This window comes from Oenanthe melanoleuca, chromosome 14 (assembly GCF_029582105.1).
Source record: "Oenanthe melanoleuca isolate GR-GAL-2019-014 chromosome 14, OMel1.0, whole genome shotgun sequence".
In the NCBI taxonomy this organism is placed as follows: domain Eukaryota; kingdom Metazoa; phylum Chordata; class Aves; order Passeriformes; family Muscicapidae; genus Oenanthe; species Oenanthe melanoleuca.
This window is the reverse complement of record NC_079348.1, coordinates 15009557-15022147: the sequence shown is the minus strand read 5'-3', so window position 1 is coordinate 15022147 and position 12591 is coordinate 15009557. Positions and strand designations below refer to the sequence as shown.

General features: G+C 50.4%; 1 long non-coding RNA gene across 1 annotated transcript; it reads left to right on the top strand.

Moving 5' to 3' along the window:
• Nucleotides 1-416: 416 nt before the first annotated feature.
• Nucleotides 417-7807, top strand: LOC130259419 (uncharacterized). The gene is made up of 2 exons (XR_008841631.1): nt 417-1134; nt 5324-7807. It is a non-coding gene; the product is annotated as an uncharacterized LOC130259419 (long non-coding RNA).
• The last annotated feature ends 4784 nt before the right edge of the window (nt 7808-12591 follow it).

The window sequence follows — 12591 nt, the reverse complement described above, 5'->3', positions numbered from 1 at the left end:
CAGCGAGATGGCTCAAGGCAGGGATGCCACCACAGGGTTATGGTGGGGAGAGCAGTGTGGAGCAGTAGTGCTGCTCCCACAAACAGCTTGGGAGCAGAGGATCCAAGAGAAGCCACAGGCAATGTGTGGAGTGATGCTTCTGGCTGCCTCTGCTCCTCTTCCTCCCACGGAGAAGCTCCCAGGAGGATCAGGAGGACTCGCTGTTCCTCGCCAGGAGCTGCAGGCTGGGTGGGAGCAGGCGGAGGCCCGGGCTGGGCTGTCCCTCTGATCAGCATTGCTCTGGCAGATCAGCCCCTGCCAGGTCTCAGCACATCTGTGCTGCTTCCCTGGTGTGCTACCAGCCCTGGGGGCAACATTTGTGCCTCGAGGGGAGTCACAGCCTCCCCTGCTTGCTCCTACTGTGCTAAAGCTTCCAAGTGAGAGGAATGTTACATTTGTCTTTACAAATAAATTGTAAATCTGTTGGTAGATAAAGTTAGCACCTAGAGATAAAAGAAACAATGGGAGGGATTACACTGATTGGTGAATGGAAAAAGAGATTTGCCTTTACAAACAAACTGTAGGTTTGCTGGTAAATGAAACTGGGTAACAGAAGATGAAAGAAGCAACAGGGGGGGAAACTATGAATTCTACAAGAATTAAAAATTAAAAGGGAGGGTTATACATTAGAGGGGAATGTCAGGTGTCAGGCGTTCCGGGAAGTCTGTGCCTCTCGAGTACCTCAGCCAATGGGGAAAGAGAGAGGGAAAAGCGGCCGGGAAATTAGGATAAAAAGGGAGGCTGCGTCCTCCAAAAATTCGAGAGATCCCAGGGGAATGCCCCATGGCCTCTCCCTTTATTCGAATAAAGCAAAAAGGACTCCTCTGTCTCCTTTTTGGACATAAACCTCTGGTGTTTGTGGATTAATTTTCCTTACAATTTGGGGGCTCGTGTCCGGGATATTTCCACCGTCCAGGGCAGCAGGCAGCGGTGGAGCTGAAGGCGCGCCTCACCCAGTTTCGGTGATCAGCTCCTCTGGGTGCCGGCTGGCCCCGGGCGATTGATTGGGTTCCCGAGACTGTCCAGGAGACAGACGAGTGGCGGACCAGGGGTCCGTGAAGAGTCCGCAGGGAAGGACCAGTGAAAATCTCACCGGTGAGTAAAATGGGATCCTCGGGGAGCAAACTTGGGAGGGGGCCCATGGAGGGCAGCACAGGTACACCTGGGAGGGCGCCCATGGAGGGCAGCACAGGTGAAACGGGGATCCCACGGAGGGCAGCACAGGTACACCTGGGAGGGCGCCCATGGAGGGCAGCACAGGTGAAACGGGGAACCCATGGAGGGCCGCACAGGTACACCTGGGAGGGCAGCCATGGAGGGTTGGTTGCACAGGTGAAACAGGACACCCATGGAGGGTTGGAAGGGTGAAGCCGGGAAAGGACCCCCGGAGACTCCCTTGGGGAAAGTGCTGGGGTCTTGGGACAGATTGTATATTCACTCAGAGGTAACTATGAAAATTATGGTAAAATATTGTTATTTTGTGTGGCCAGAGTATAAGTTGTCAAAGGGGCTTATTAAGGCCATGTTATATAGATGCCCTGGGAGGGCAATAAGGGAAATCGAGAAGGGGACTCGATAGTCCATGGCCTGAGGGGCAAAAACGGGAGTCAAGAGAGGGTCTCGACAGCGGCGGGTGGATGGAGAGTGTTTGTGCGTTAGAACAGAATTGAAGAGGAGTGTGTGATAGATATGGGTGAGGCAATGAGCGGCAGGGCCGGGCACGGAGCTGCGGGAACGAGAACACGGGCTGGGGACTGTGGGGCTGCCGGGGCTCTGTGCCGGGCTGTGCCTGACACCGACACCCCCGGGCAGGGCCGGCAGTGTCCGCTGGTCCCCGTGGGGCTCGGGGTGCCCAGCCGCCCGTGAGGCTGCGGGACGTGCTCGCTGGGAGCACCGGTGGGGGAGAAGTGTTTGGACTGTGACAGGACAGGCACAGGTTCTGGTATACGGTGTGTGATAAAGAAAAGGAGAACAAAAATAAAGGAATATTTGGGAAATGCGGATTATACATGGAAGGATTGGAATTTTCTTTTGGGAGTTTTGTTTGGGTCATCGGAGAGACGAATGGTTTTGCGGGGGGCTCGGCAGCTGTGAGGGGATGGGAGTCCGTGGGCAGCGGGGGGGCTGTACCCAATGCACCTACAGTGGATGGTGCCGTCCCCCAGGCGGACCCCCAGTGGGACCCAAATAACCAGGCTAGTCTGGCTCACCTCCGTGATTACCGTGCTTATCTGATCAGGGCAATCAAGTCAGCGGCTCTCAAAGCTAACAACGTAGCTAAGGCTATGTCGCTAGAACAGGAGAAACAGAAAAGTCCCTCTCATTGGTTGGAGAGGATTAGGGATGCCTTGAGGAAACATGGGGGGATGGATCCTGAGGGGCCAGCCTTTGACACATTGCTGAAAGTGCAATTTGTTACTAAGGCTTGGCCTAATATAAGAAAAGGAGTACAAAAAGATGAAAAGTGGCAAAATAAGCCTCTGGAAGAATTGGTTAGAAAAGCACAGCAGATATATGTGAGAAGGGATGAGGAAAAGGCAAAGGCTAAGGCAAAGATGATGGCAGAGTTTTTGCAGCCCCGGAGGAATAAACCGCAGGGTCCAAGGGGTCCCCCGGGACAGAGGGGACGGGGTTGGCCACAGGGAAGTGGCAGAGGCATCCCCTCTTCGGCAGGGGAAAGCCAACCCAAACCGCGGCTGGGGAGGAACCAGTTTGCTATTTGTAGGGCAGAAGGGCATTGGAAAAATGAGTGTCCGCAGAAATAGCTGGACCCTCAGGAAGAGGAAGTCCAGAGGATAATGGAAATGGATTGTTAGGGGTGTCAGGGGCTCCTATTATATCAAGGACCCACTACTCAGAAGCCCTTGATAACTTTTAAGGTGGGTCCAGATCGAGGGGAGGTGTGTTTTTTAGTAGACACAGGGGCCTCCCAGTCCACCTTAAATTTTATACCTAGGGGGGGAAAATTGTCAAAAAGATCTGTGGTTATTCAAGGAGTGAGTGGAAAGGATGAGGGAGTGTATTTTATTCAACCACTGTTAATCGGTGTGGGGGACAGGTTTAAACTGCTTAATTTCCTTGCAAAAAAAGGGACTTAGAGTATCCAAAAAGAAAGCTCAGTTAGTAGAAAAAAAAAAAAAAGAAAAAAAAGGTCAAATATTTGGGACACATTCTGACTGAGGGGTTACAGTGTATTGATCCAAAAAGAATAAAAGGGATTTTGCAAACACCATTTCCCCAGGCTGAAAAGGAGCTACGGCAATTTTGGGGTTGGTAGGGTACTGCAGAGCTTGGATCGAGGATTTTTTCTGTTGTGGCTAGACCTTTGTGTAACTTTTAACCCAGAGCGGTCCTGGTGTTGTGATGTGGACACCAGAGGTGGAGCAGTGCTTTGGAAAATTAAGGGATAGATTGGTTAGTGCCTCGGTCTTAGCTCTTCCGGACACAGAAAGGGAATTTCAACTACATGTGGGTGTTGAGCTGGGTCATGCTAGAGGAATTTTGGTGTAAAAGAATGAGGGACAGGAGGCCTGTCGCCTGTTTTTCTACATTGTTAGACCCAGTGGGCAGAGGCTGGCCCCGTTGTCTGCAGCTGTGCAGCCACAGCTCTGATGGTGGCTGAGGCAAGAAAGCTTACAAGGGGAGGATATCTGATCGCGAAGGTTTCACATCAGATTAAAGCTTTGTTAACTGAGAGAGCCTCTAAGTGGATGACGAGCACTCAATTATTACAGTATGAATCTTATTTAATGGAACAGGAAGATTTAGAATTTAAAAATGGGGAAAATTTTAATCCAGCCTCCTGTTTGAATGGCCAAGGGGGAGACAGGAGAAAAGCCATGATTGTATCCAGGTTATAGATCTTCAAACTAGAGCTAGGAAAGATTTGAGAGATACTCCCTGGCCTGAGGGAGAGAATGTGTTCATTGATGGGTCGTCAAGAGTAATAAACTAGAAGCGTTTTACAGGATACTCTATCGTGAATGGGAAACAATTAAAGAAAGGGGGGAGGTTACTCCCACCTGGTCAGCTCAGACAGCTGAGCTGTATGCTCTGATCAGAGCCTGAGAGTTATACCGGGATAAGACAGTGAATGTTTTACTGATTCTAAATATGCATATGGGGTGATACATGCATTTGGGAAACTGTGGGAAGAACGAGGTTTATTAAATTGTAGGGGGAAAGATGTTAGCCCATGAGAACTTAGTCTCTCACCTATTAGAGGTGGTGAATTTACCAAAAAGGGTGGCAATAATCCACATTAAGGGGCATCAGGCAGTGTACTCAGAGGAGGCAATAGAAAACCGACTGGCGGATAAAGAAGCTCGGAAAGCTGCATTGTTGCAAAAAAAAAAAAATCTCTAAGATCCTCCCCTTACTCCCAGTAACTGCACCGCTGCCAGAGAAACTGTCTTTCCCACCAGAAGAACTTGAGATAATTAAAAAAAAAAAAAGTGGGGCAGAAGAAAGAGGGGGAAATTGGTTTGCAAGGGATGGGAGGCAGTGGATCCCAAAAGCTCTGGCCTTGCAATTGTTAAAACAACTTCATGAAGGGAGTCATTGGGGCTCTCGAGGGTTGGCAGAAGCCTTCCTAAAAATGTATGCTGCTGTGGGTCTTTTTAGCTTGGCAAAACGGGCTATTGAGGGTTGTTTGACTTGTGCTAGAACCAATAACAAAGTTACAAAGAAACTTGCCCGGGGAGGGAGGCCTTGGGCTGTACGTCCCTTCCAGAGATGTCAGGTAGATTTTACTGAGATGCCCCGAGTGGCAAGGTTTAAATATCTTCTGGTAATAGTATGTCAATTAACAGGGTGGCCAGAAGCATTCCCTACTGTTTCAGCAACTACAGGATCGGTTGTTAAAGTATTTTTGGAACAAATAATTCCAAGATATGGAATTGTGGAAGCAATAGACTCAGATAGGGGAACTCATTTTACAGGAAAAATTCTTCAAGGAGCTATGGCTGCTTTAGGGATACAATGGAACCTGCATACCCCCTGGCACCCCCAGAGTTCGGGTCGGGTTAAAAGAATGAATGGAAAAATAAACACCTTCTAAAGCTGGTAATAAAAACCAAGATGCCGTGGGTACGGCTCCTGCCCCTGGCTTTGGCAAGAATAAGGGCCAGACCCAGGAAATATATTCAATTATCTCCCTTTGAATTAATGTTTAGAATTCCTTACCCTTGTAATTCTCAGCCTAGTGGGGGGGGTAGAGATAAGTAATGTGTATTTGAGACATTGTGTGGCTTGGATGCTGTCTGTTGTGAAATCTCTTTGACAGGAGGCTCAGCTGGCACAGACCCTGCCTTTGGACTTTGCTGTTCACAACATCCAGCCAGGAGATTGGATCCTAGTTAAGGAGTGGAAAGAAGCACCGCTGGTGGTGAAGTGGCGTGGACCGTTCCAGGTGTTGCTGACCACAGAAACAGCCGTCAAGACAGCTGATCACGGGTGGACCCATCACACTCAGGTCAAGGTCTCTGAGGCCCCAGAGATTTGGACATCTCAGCTGGAGGAGAGGGACGGGAAGCTGCAACTAACACTCCGCAGGGGCGGACTGGAGAAGTAGCAAGTGCGTCGACATCGAGGGAAGCCTCGTATGCCCACCCACGGACTGCCTGCTGAAACAGTTTGTGTGGGCATCCCTCCTCTCGGATCTCCAGTCTGGCTGGGGGCCAGCCCTTTGCTGTCACTGTTTTCTTTGTGTTGGGCTGTTTCTGTGCCTTCACTAACCACAGGTGCAGAAAACAACGTGAAAGTCAAAATTGGTTTGGGGAATTACATAACACCATCAGAATGTTTCTCTTAATAATCTTACCTTTATACTGTCAGTTAGTGTGGGGCCAGGAATGAGAAAATAAGTTTTTAACTTTAGGAGAAGAAGTAGCAAAAACCTTTAACCTTAGCAATTGCTGGGTCTGTGGGGGGCCAGGGGGATCTGAAAACTGGCCATGGGTGGCCAGCCCAGTCGAACCTAAATGGTAGGTTAGCACCCTGAGTGAGGTCCATAATGGAACAGGATTCTGGGATGAAGAAGGAAGTCCATGGCAGCTTCATTCTTCTGAAAGAGGAACTTATTGTCTAAATAGAACAGGAAGCAAATCCGTGGGAAAAAGTGTTTGTGACTGGACTTTATCAGTGGAACTGGCAACACTGGAATGGAACTCGAACTCTTTTTATCAGGTTCTGGTCCAAATATAATAAGACAGATCTGGGATGTAACTGCAGCTGGAAACCTCATGTGGGAGCATAGAAGTGCAAATACTGTGATTCCTATGGTGGGGCAACTATTGTTGGGGGACCACTAGGCCCAGGAAGCAAGCTCTATTTTGACCCCCCAGTAGATCATGAAAATTGGGAAGGTCCCTTTGCCAATGGGACCTGGGCCTTAAAGGGGCATTACTGGATTTGTGGCCAACACGCCTATCACAGGTTACCCCCAAACTGGTTGGGGATATGTTATGTGGGGTATATCAGACCTCTGTTCTTTCTGCTACCACAGGTTCAGGGAAACCAATTAGAAATCAAGGTATATGATAATCTAATTAGGGAAAAGCGGTCAATTGATGTATCCCTGGCTGGGGGTAGCACCCAAAAGTGGGTAATAATGAGTGGCCACCTGAACAAACCATACAACACTATGGACCAGCCACTTAAAATCCTAATAAATTAATATCAGGTGCCAGAGAGCCCATTTATAATTTAAATCGAATAATTAGGTTACAAGCTGTCTTTGAAATAGTAAGTAACCAGACAGCTACAGCTCTTGACCTTCTTGCTGACCAATCTACTCAGATGAGAAATGCAATATTTCAACACCGGATGGTATTAGACTATTTATTAGCAGAAGAAGGGGGGGTGTGTGGCAAATTAAATTGCTCAATTTGCTGTTTGCAAATAGATGACAATGGAAAAGTGGTGAAACAAATAGCAAAAGGAATAAGAAAGTTAGCTCATGTACCTGTCCAAACATGGAAAGGATGGGAATGGGACATGTTTTCATGGCTACCTGCTGGACTGTGGGTTAAACAACTGCTTTTTTTTTCCTCTTATGTGCTGTAGCAACTCTAATCTTTTTACCATGCATGATTCCTTGCTTAGTACAACTTATTCAACATGTGATCAAGGGGATGCAGGTTATAGCCATGCCTACTGACCCAGAGGTGGCTACAAAAGGACAGAAATTGATGTCATTGCAAATAATTGCAAAACCAAAAAAGACACAAGAACAAGAAATTAAGACAATGATAGCTAAAGTTTGTAAAGACAATTACTAAAAATAAAAAAGAGGAGGGATTGAGAGGAATGTTACATTTGTCTTTACAAATAAATTGTAAATCTGTTGGTAGATAAAGTTAGCACCTAGAGATAAAAGAAACAATGGGAGGGATTACACTGATTGGTGAATGGAAAAAGAGATTTGCCTTTACAAACAAACTGTAGGTTTGCTGGTAAATGAAACTGGGTAACAGAAGATGAAAGAAGCAACAGGGGGGGAAACTATGAATTCTACAAGAATTAAAAATTAAAAGGGAGGGTTATACATTAGAGGGGAATGTCAGGTGTCAGGCGTTCCGGGAAGTCTGTGCCTCTCGAGTACCTCAGCCAATGGGGAAAGAGAGAGGGAAAAGCGGCCGGGAAATTAGGATAAAAAGGGAGGCTGCGTCCTCCAAAAATTCGAGAGATCCCAGGGGAATGCCCCATGGCCTCTCCCTTTATTCGAATAAAGCAAAAAGGACTCCTCTGTCTCCTTTTTGGACATAAACCTCTGGTGTTTGTGGATTAATTTTCCTTACACAAGCAAAGGGAGGACCAATGCTGAGAAGAGGCTTGAGGAAGCAGCAAAGAGAATGGTGTTCTCCTGGCACTGTTAGTACCTTCCAGGACACTTTACTTGGAGCTCCCAAGAACAACACTAGTCCTTACTTAAGTTCATGGGGAAACTACCCCACAACATGCAGTCATTTGGCAGAAAGAAAACCTCCCCAGCCTTTCCCCAGGTGGGAGGTGCAAGGTGGGTTGGAACAGGCCCTCTGCAGTGATGAGACCCCTTTGGGGTCTTCCCAGCTCCAGAGTCCTCTCAGCCTGGTGTCTTTCCCTGCCCTTGGCTCACAGTTGAAGTTGCTTTGTCCCTGCTGCATGGCCGGGGAGCAATTCTGCTCCACGTTGTCTTAGCAGCTTCACATGTCTGCTCAGAAATCTCCTGGCCGACCTTGGCCCTTCTTGAGCCCATGTTTGGTAACTTTCCACTGCTCCGAGTCTGGCCAGCCCACATTGGGGTAAGAGAAAACTGGTTGTGCTGGGCAGGAACCACTTCTCATCCCCAGCTGGTTCCACCTGGTAGCCCACAGTTCTGAGTGAGTGCCCAGCTCCCCAGACTGCTGCAGGTGGGGCCTGGGGTGCCCTGGCACAGTGGGGTGGGGGCACCTCAGCACTCACCCTCCTGGTCATCTCAGCCACGGCCTCCGGATTTGTGTGGTCCCAAATCACTTGGATCTCCCCCATCCAGCTGCACATCGCTGTGTGCAAAGTGTGAACCTCCCCTGGCAACAAACGTGTCCCCATTTCTTCGTGTCACATCCAGCACTCTGCTGATGCTTGGCAGCATCCAACTCTGGACATGGCATTGGCTCTACCACATCTTTTACTTGTGGGCAAACCCAAGGGAGTTTGCAGCTCCAATCCTTGGACCATGGTTTCCCTGCCAGGCTGGAATGCAGGGGGAAGAGGTGATGCCCAGCACAGCCCCAGCCATCCTCCATGCAGATGAATGACTCCTGGGGCTCCTGCTGACTGTACCTCTGCAGCAAATGTGCTCTTCCAGCATGGGAATTTTGTCACTGGCCCTTTGCCACCAAGCCAGGGAAATCTGGGGATGCAGCATTTTCAGGGGTCTCTGGGATGTTCCCACCTTGTGCTCAGGGCTGCCCTGCTCATGGTGAGCAGCCTGATGTGGCATTCTGCCACCCTTCCCCAGGAGCTCTGGTCCCATCCCTGTGTCCCAGGGTGTCTCCTATACTCTCTCCCCTTGCTTTTGACCCTGGCAGGGCATCCAGCCAGAGCTCACAGTCACTCCAACGTGGCTGGAAAACTGGTTGGGGATGCAGCAAACCCACCCTCTGTGTCCTCCACTCCCCGCTTCCCTGGGGCCACGTCCTTGTACCAATGGGATGGGGTAGTGTAACAACCTCCTCTTTCACTAGCAACCTTGGAATCTGGTTCCTTCCACTGCTTTGCCTGAGATAAGTCTTCCCTCAGGGTTTGTTTATTAGGAAATTTCCCTCCCTCCCAATCCCTGAGCTCTCCATTGCTCTTGAAGCTGGAGGAGAAGGAATACTTGAGCAGGAGCAGCTGCACCCACCTGGGGTTAGAAACCCATAAACATCGTGCAGCTCCATTGACCAGGAGCTGCTGGGCTCTGAGCTGTGCAGGGACCTGCTGTGACCCCATATCCCCCCAGCCCAAGGAGCAGGGGGGCTGCTGCCTCATCGGGGCAGGGGAGGGATTTGGCTGGGTCCTCCATCTGTTGATTGAGAGTGGGCTTGGATGGCAGGAAAATAGGGGGGACATGCAAGTAGGGGGAGTGTGGTCAACCATGGCCAAGAACGATGGCTATCGCTGGGCCTTTGTATTAAGGGTGGGTAATGGCTCCACACCAGATGCCTTTAGGGTGACCAAATAGCCGTGTAATGGGTCCTGTGCTGGAGTGGGCTGGGGGCCCTGGGGGTGCAGATTGCAGCCCGGATAAGCCACCGTGGTAGTTCAACTCCCATCCATTATTTAAATGTAAGGGTAAATGCTTTCATCTTTTCAATTGGAATGGTGCCACCAGCTCAGCCACCTCCCTGGTGGCCTGCAGGCAGGAGTCCCTGGAGAGGGGACTGCTCTGGGGACAGCCATGGCAGGGCAGAGAAGGGGAGCCATCCCCTCTGTGGGGGTGCTACCTGCACCCCTGGGGACCAGGTGCAAAGGCTGATGGACAGGGTGGAACTGGGGACATGGGATATGACCCTACACCCTCTCTCTGCTCTTCCCTGAACCAAAACTCAGGGGCTGGTGTAGTGGTCCCAAAGTCCAGCCATGGTGGATTGTAAAGGAGATGGAAGGAAAAGGCCATGTGTGTATGCAGGGACTTCTGCAGGAGCAAATAGCATTATGATAGGACAAGAGGAATTATTTCAAACTCAAGGGAGTAAGTTTAGATTACTGGCTAGAAAGAAATTCTTCCCTGTGAGGGTGGTGAAGCCCTGGCACAGGTTGTACAGAGAAGCTGGGCACAGGTTGCCCCATCCCTGGAAGTGTCCAAGGCCAGGCTGGACACGGTTTGGAGCAACCTGGGATAGTGGAAGGTGTCCCTGTTCATGGCAGGGCGTGCAAAGAGATGAGATTTAAGCTTTCTTCTGTCTCAAACCATTCTGAATTCTGGGATTCTATGAATTAGGACACTCTTGGCTTCTGTGACGACATATCTCAGCCTGACTTCTGCTGTCAGACACAGTGGGGAGCCCCTCTCCCCAGCATGGGACAAGCCAGTGGGATCCTCCTGTTGATCCAGCAGAATGAAAGAATAAAAGCCCACCCATGTAAACACAGACCACACTCAGCCATTGTCACATCCTGCTGGTGGCTCACCTGACACCTCAAAAACAGAGGCTCTGTGATAGGAACTGTGGCATGAAACTGCTGCAGGATTCAGCCAGAGCAGGCAGAACTCCTAGGAAAGAACAAAAGAGCCAGCAGCAACTCCCACTTGAAGGTTTTCCCTTTAATGGTTTGGTTTTTGTTTTGTACATTCGTAAAACTGTGAACAATAAATACTGTGTGATCGGCCCCCAGCTTCCACTTGCCCCCCCAGCTTTCTGCAGAGGTGAGGGACACAGTGAGTGACACAGGAAGGGCTGCTCTACTCATGGGAGGTGCCCAGCTCACAGCATGGGCACCACAGAGCTAGGCAGTATCCCAGCTCTGGCAGCAGGATGGAGTCAGGGTCTGGGGACAGAGAGGTGACAGTGTGCAGGCAACATTGCAGCTAAAAAGGGGTGAAGGTCAGCACTGCCAGGTGATCTGGGTGTGGATCTCCTGCTGAAGCTCAGGGCTGATGGTCCCAGAGCTCAGCTACCCCTCTGGTGTCCTGGACCTCAAAGGTGCCCATGTTCAGATGGGGATCTGCTAAGAGCTATGGGATGATGCTTGGAACTGGGAGGAGATGTGGTTTCCAGGTGGGCAGAGAGACCTATATGACTTGCTGTTCCTCAGAGGAGGTAAAGGCTGGGTGGGGCAGAGAAGGATGTCATGGGAAAATGGGAGTCTGACTTCCTGGCTGTGCCTGTGGGTTTCCTGCTGTCACTGGGGTGAAGGTCCAGGCATGGAAAGAGGAGCTGGTGAGGGGGAAGAATGGGGAGCCCTGAGATATGGGAACAGGGAGGTGCTCAAGGGGGATTATGGGCTGCCAAGGCAGTGAGGGAGCTGCAGGAGAAGAGGTGACAGCAGGGCATGGGGTGACAGAGGGGCACAGGATGGCACAAGAGGCTGAAGGGAGAGTGGGAGGCTGTTGGGGGAGGGTGATGTGGGCAAGGTGCTTAATGTGGAGGGTCTGCTGTGCTGATGGTGTTCTGGCATCCAGGACAGCAGAATTCACACCCAGAGAGGCTGGGCAATGCCACCTCCCTGGTCTCTGGAGTTGAGGAACTTCCACCCAGATTCTGGGCTGTGTTCTGATGGGGTCTTCTCACCTTCCTTTGTGGGACCAATGCCATGCTGGGAAGCAGCAGGACATGGCCCATCAGGAAGGTCTGGAACTGGCTCAAAAGGGCTATACTGCTGAGCTGAGTATCTTTCCTTCTGAATGTCCCCCTCCTCCCCACCCTACCCTTTCCTCCAGAGAGAAGAGACCAATAACCCCACAGGGCCCTGTGCCCCAAGCAAATTTTTGCAGTGAGAAATAAACCCCTTTGATGACATGGAAGCTTTGTCCAGAGAGCAATCAGGTGAGACGAGCCAATTCTTCATATTGTCTGGGTCCATCAAAGCACCTGGGAGTCCCAGGTCCCACACTCCACTATGTCCTGAATACAGAGTGTGGATGGGAGAGAAAATGCTTTTCCAGGAGAGCACTACAGGGAGGGACTCCGTGAGTTCCTGAGCCCAGCATGAGGCTATGCTGAACCAGAACAGATGTTTCTCAGAAGGGTCGTGGGGACAGGGACATGTGACTGCCCTGCAGCGGGTCCCAGTCTGCCCAACAGAGTCAGGAGTCCCCAGTGAACACAGGGAGAGCGTGGCCTTTGGGAAGGCCAGTGCTGATCCCACAAGCAGCAGGCACCTGCCTGGGTGGTTTGATCTCCAGTGCTCTGGCTCAGGGGTGGTTGCTTGGCATTGTTCCAGCTTAGGCCAGAACAAGTTTGTCTCTTCACAGTTGTTTTGGGAGTTTGTGTCCCTTGAGCTCTGTGGTTCACAGCAGCATCCTCTCACCCATTTTGCTGTCCCATGTGCCAGCGTTTGGGGAATAAGGATTAGTGGGCAGGAGCTCCTGGGAGCTGAACTCTGCAG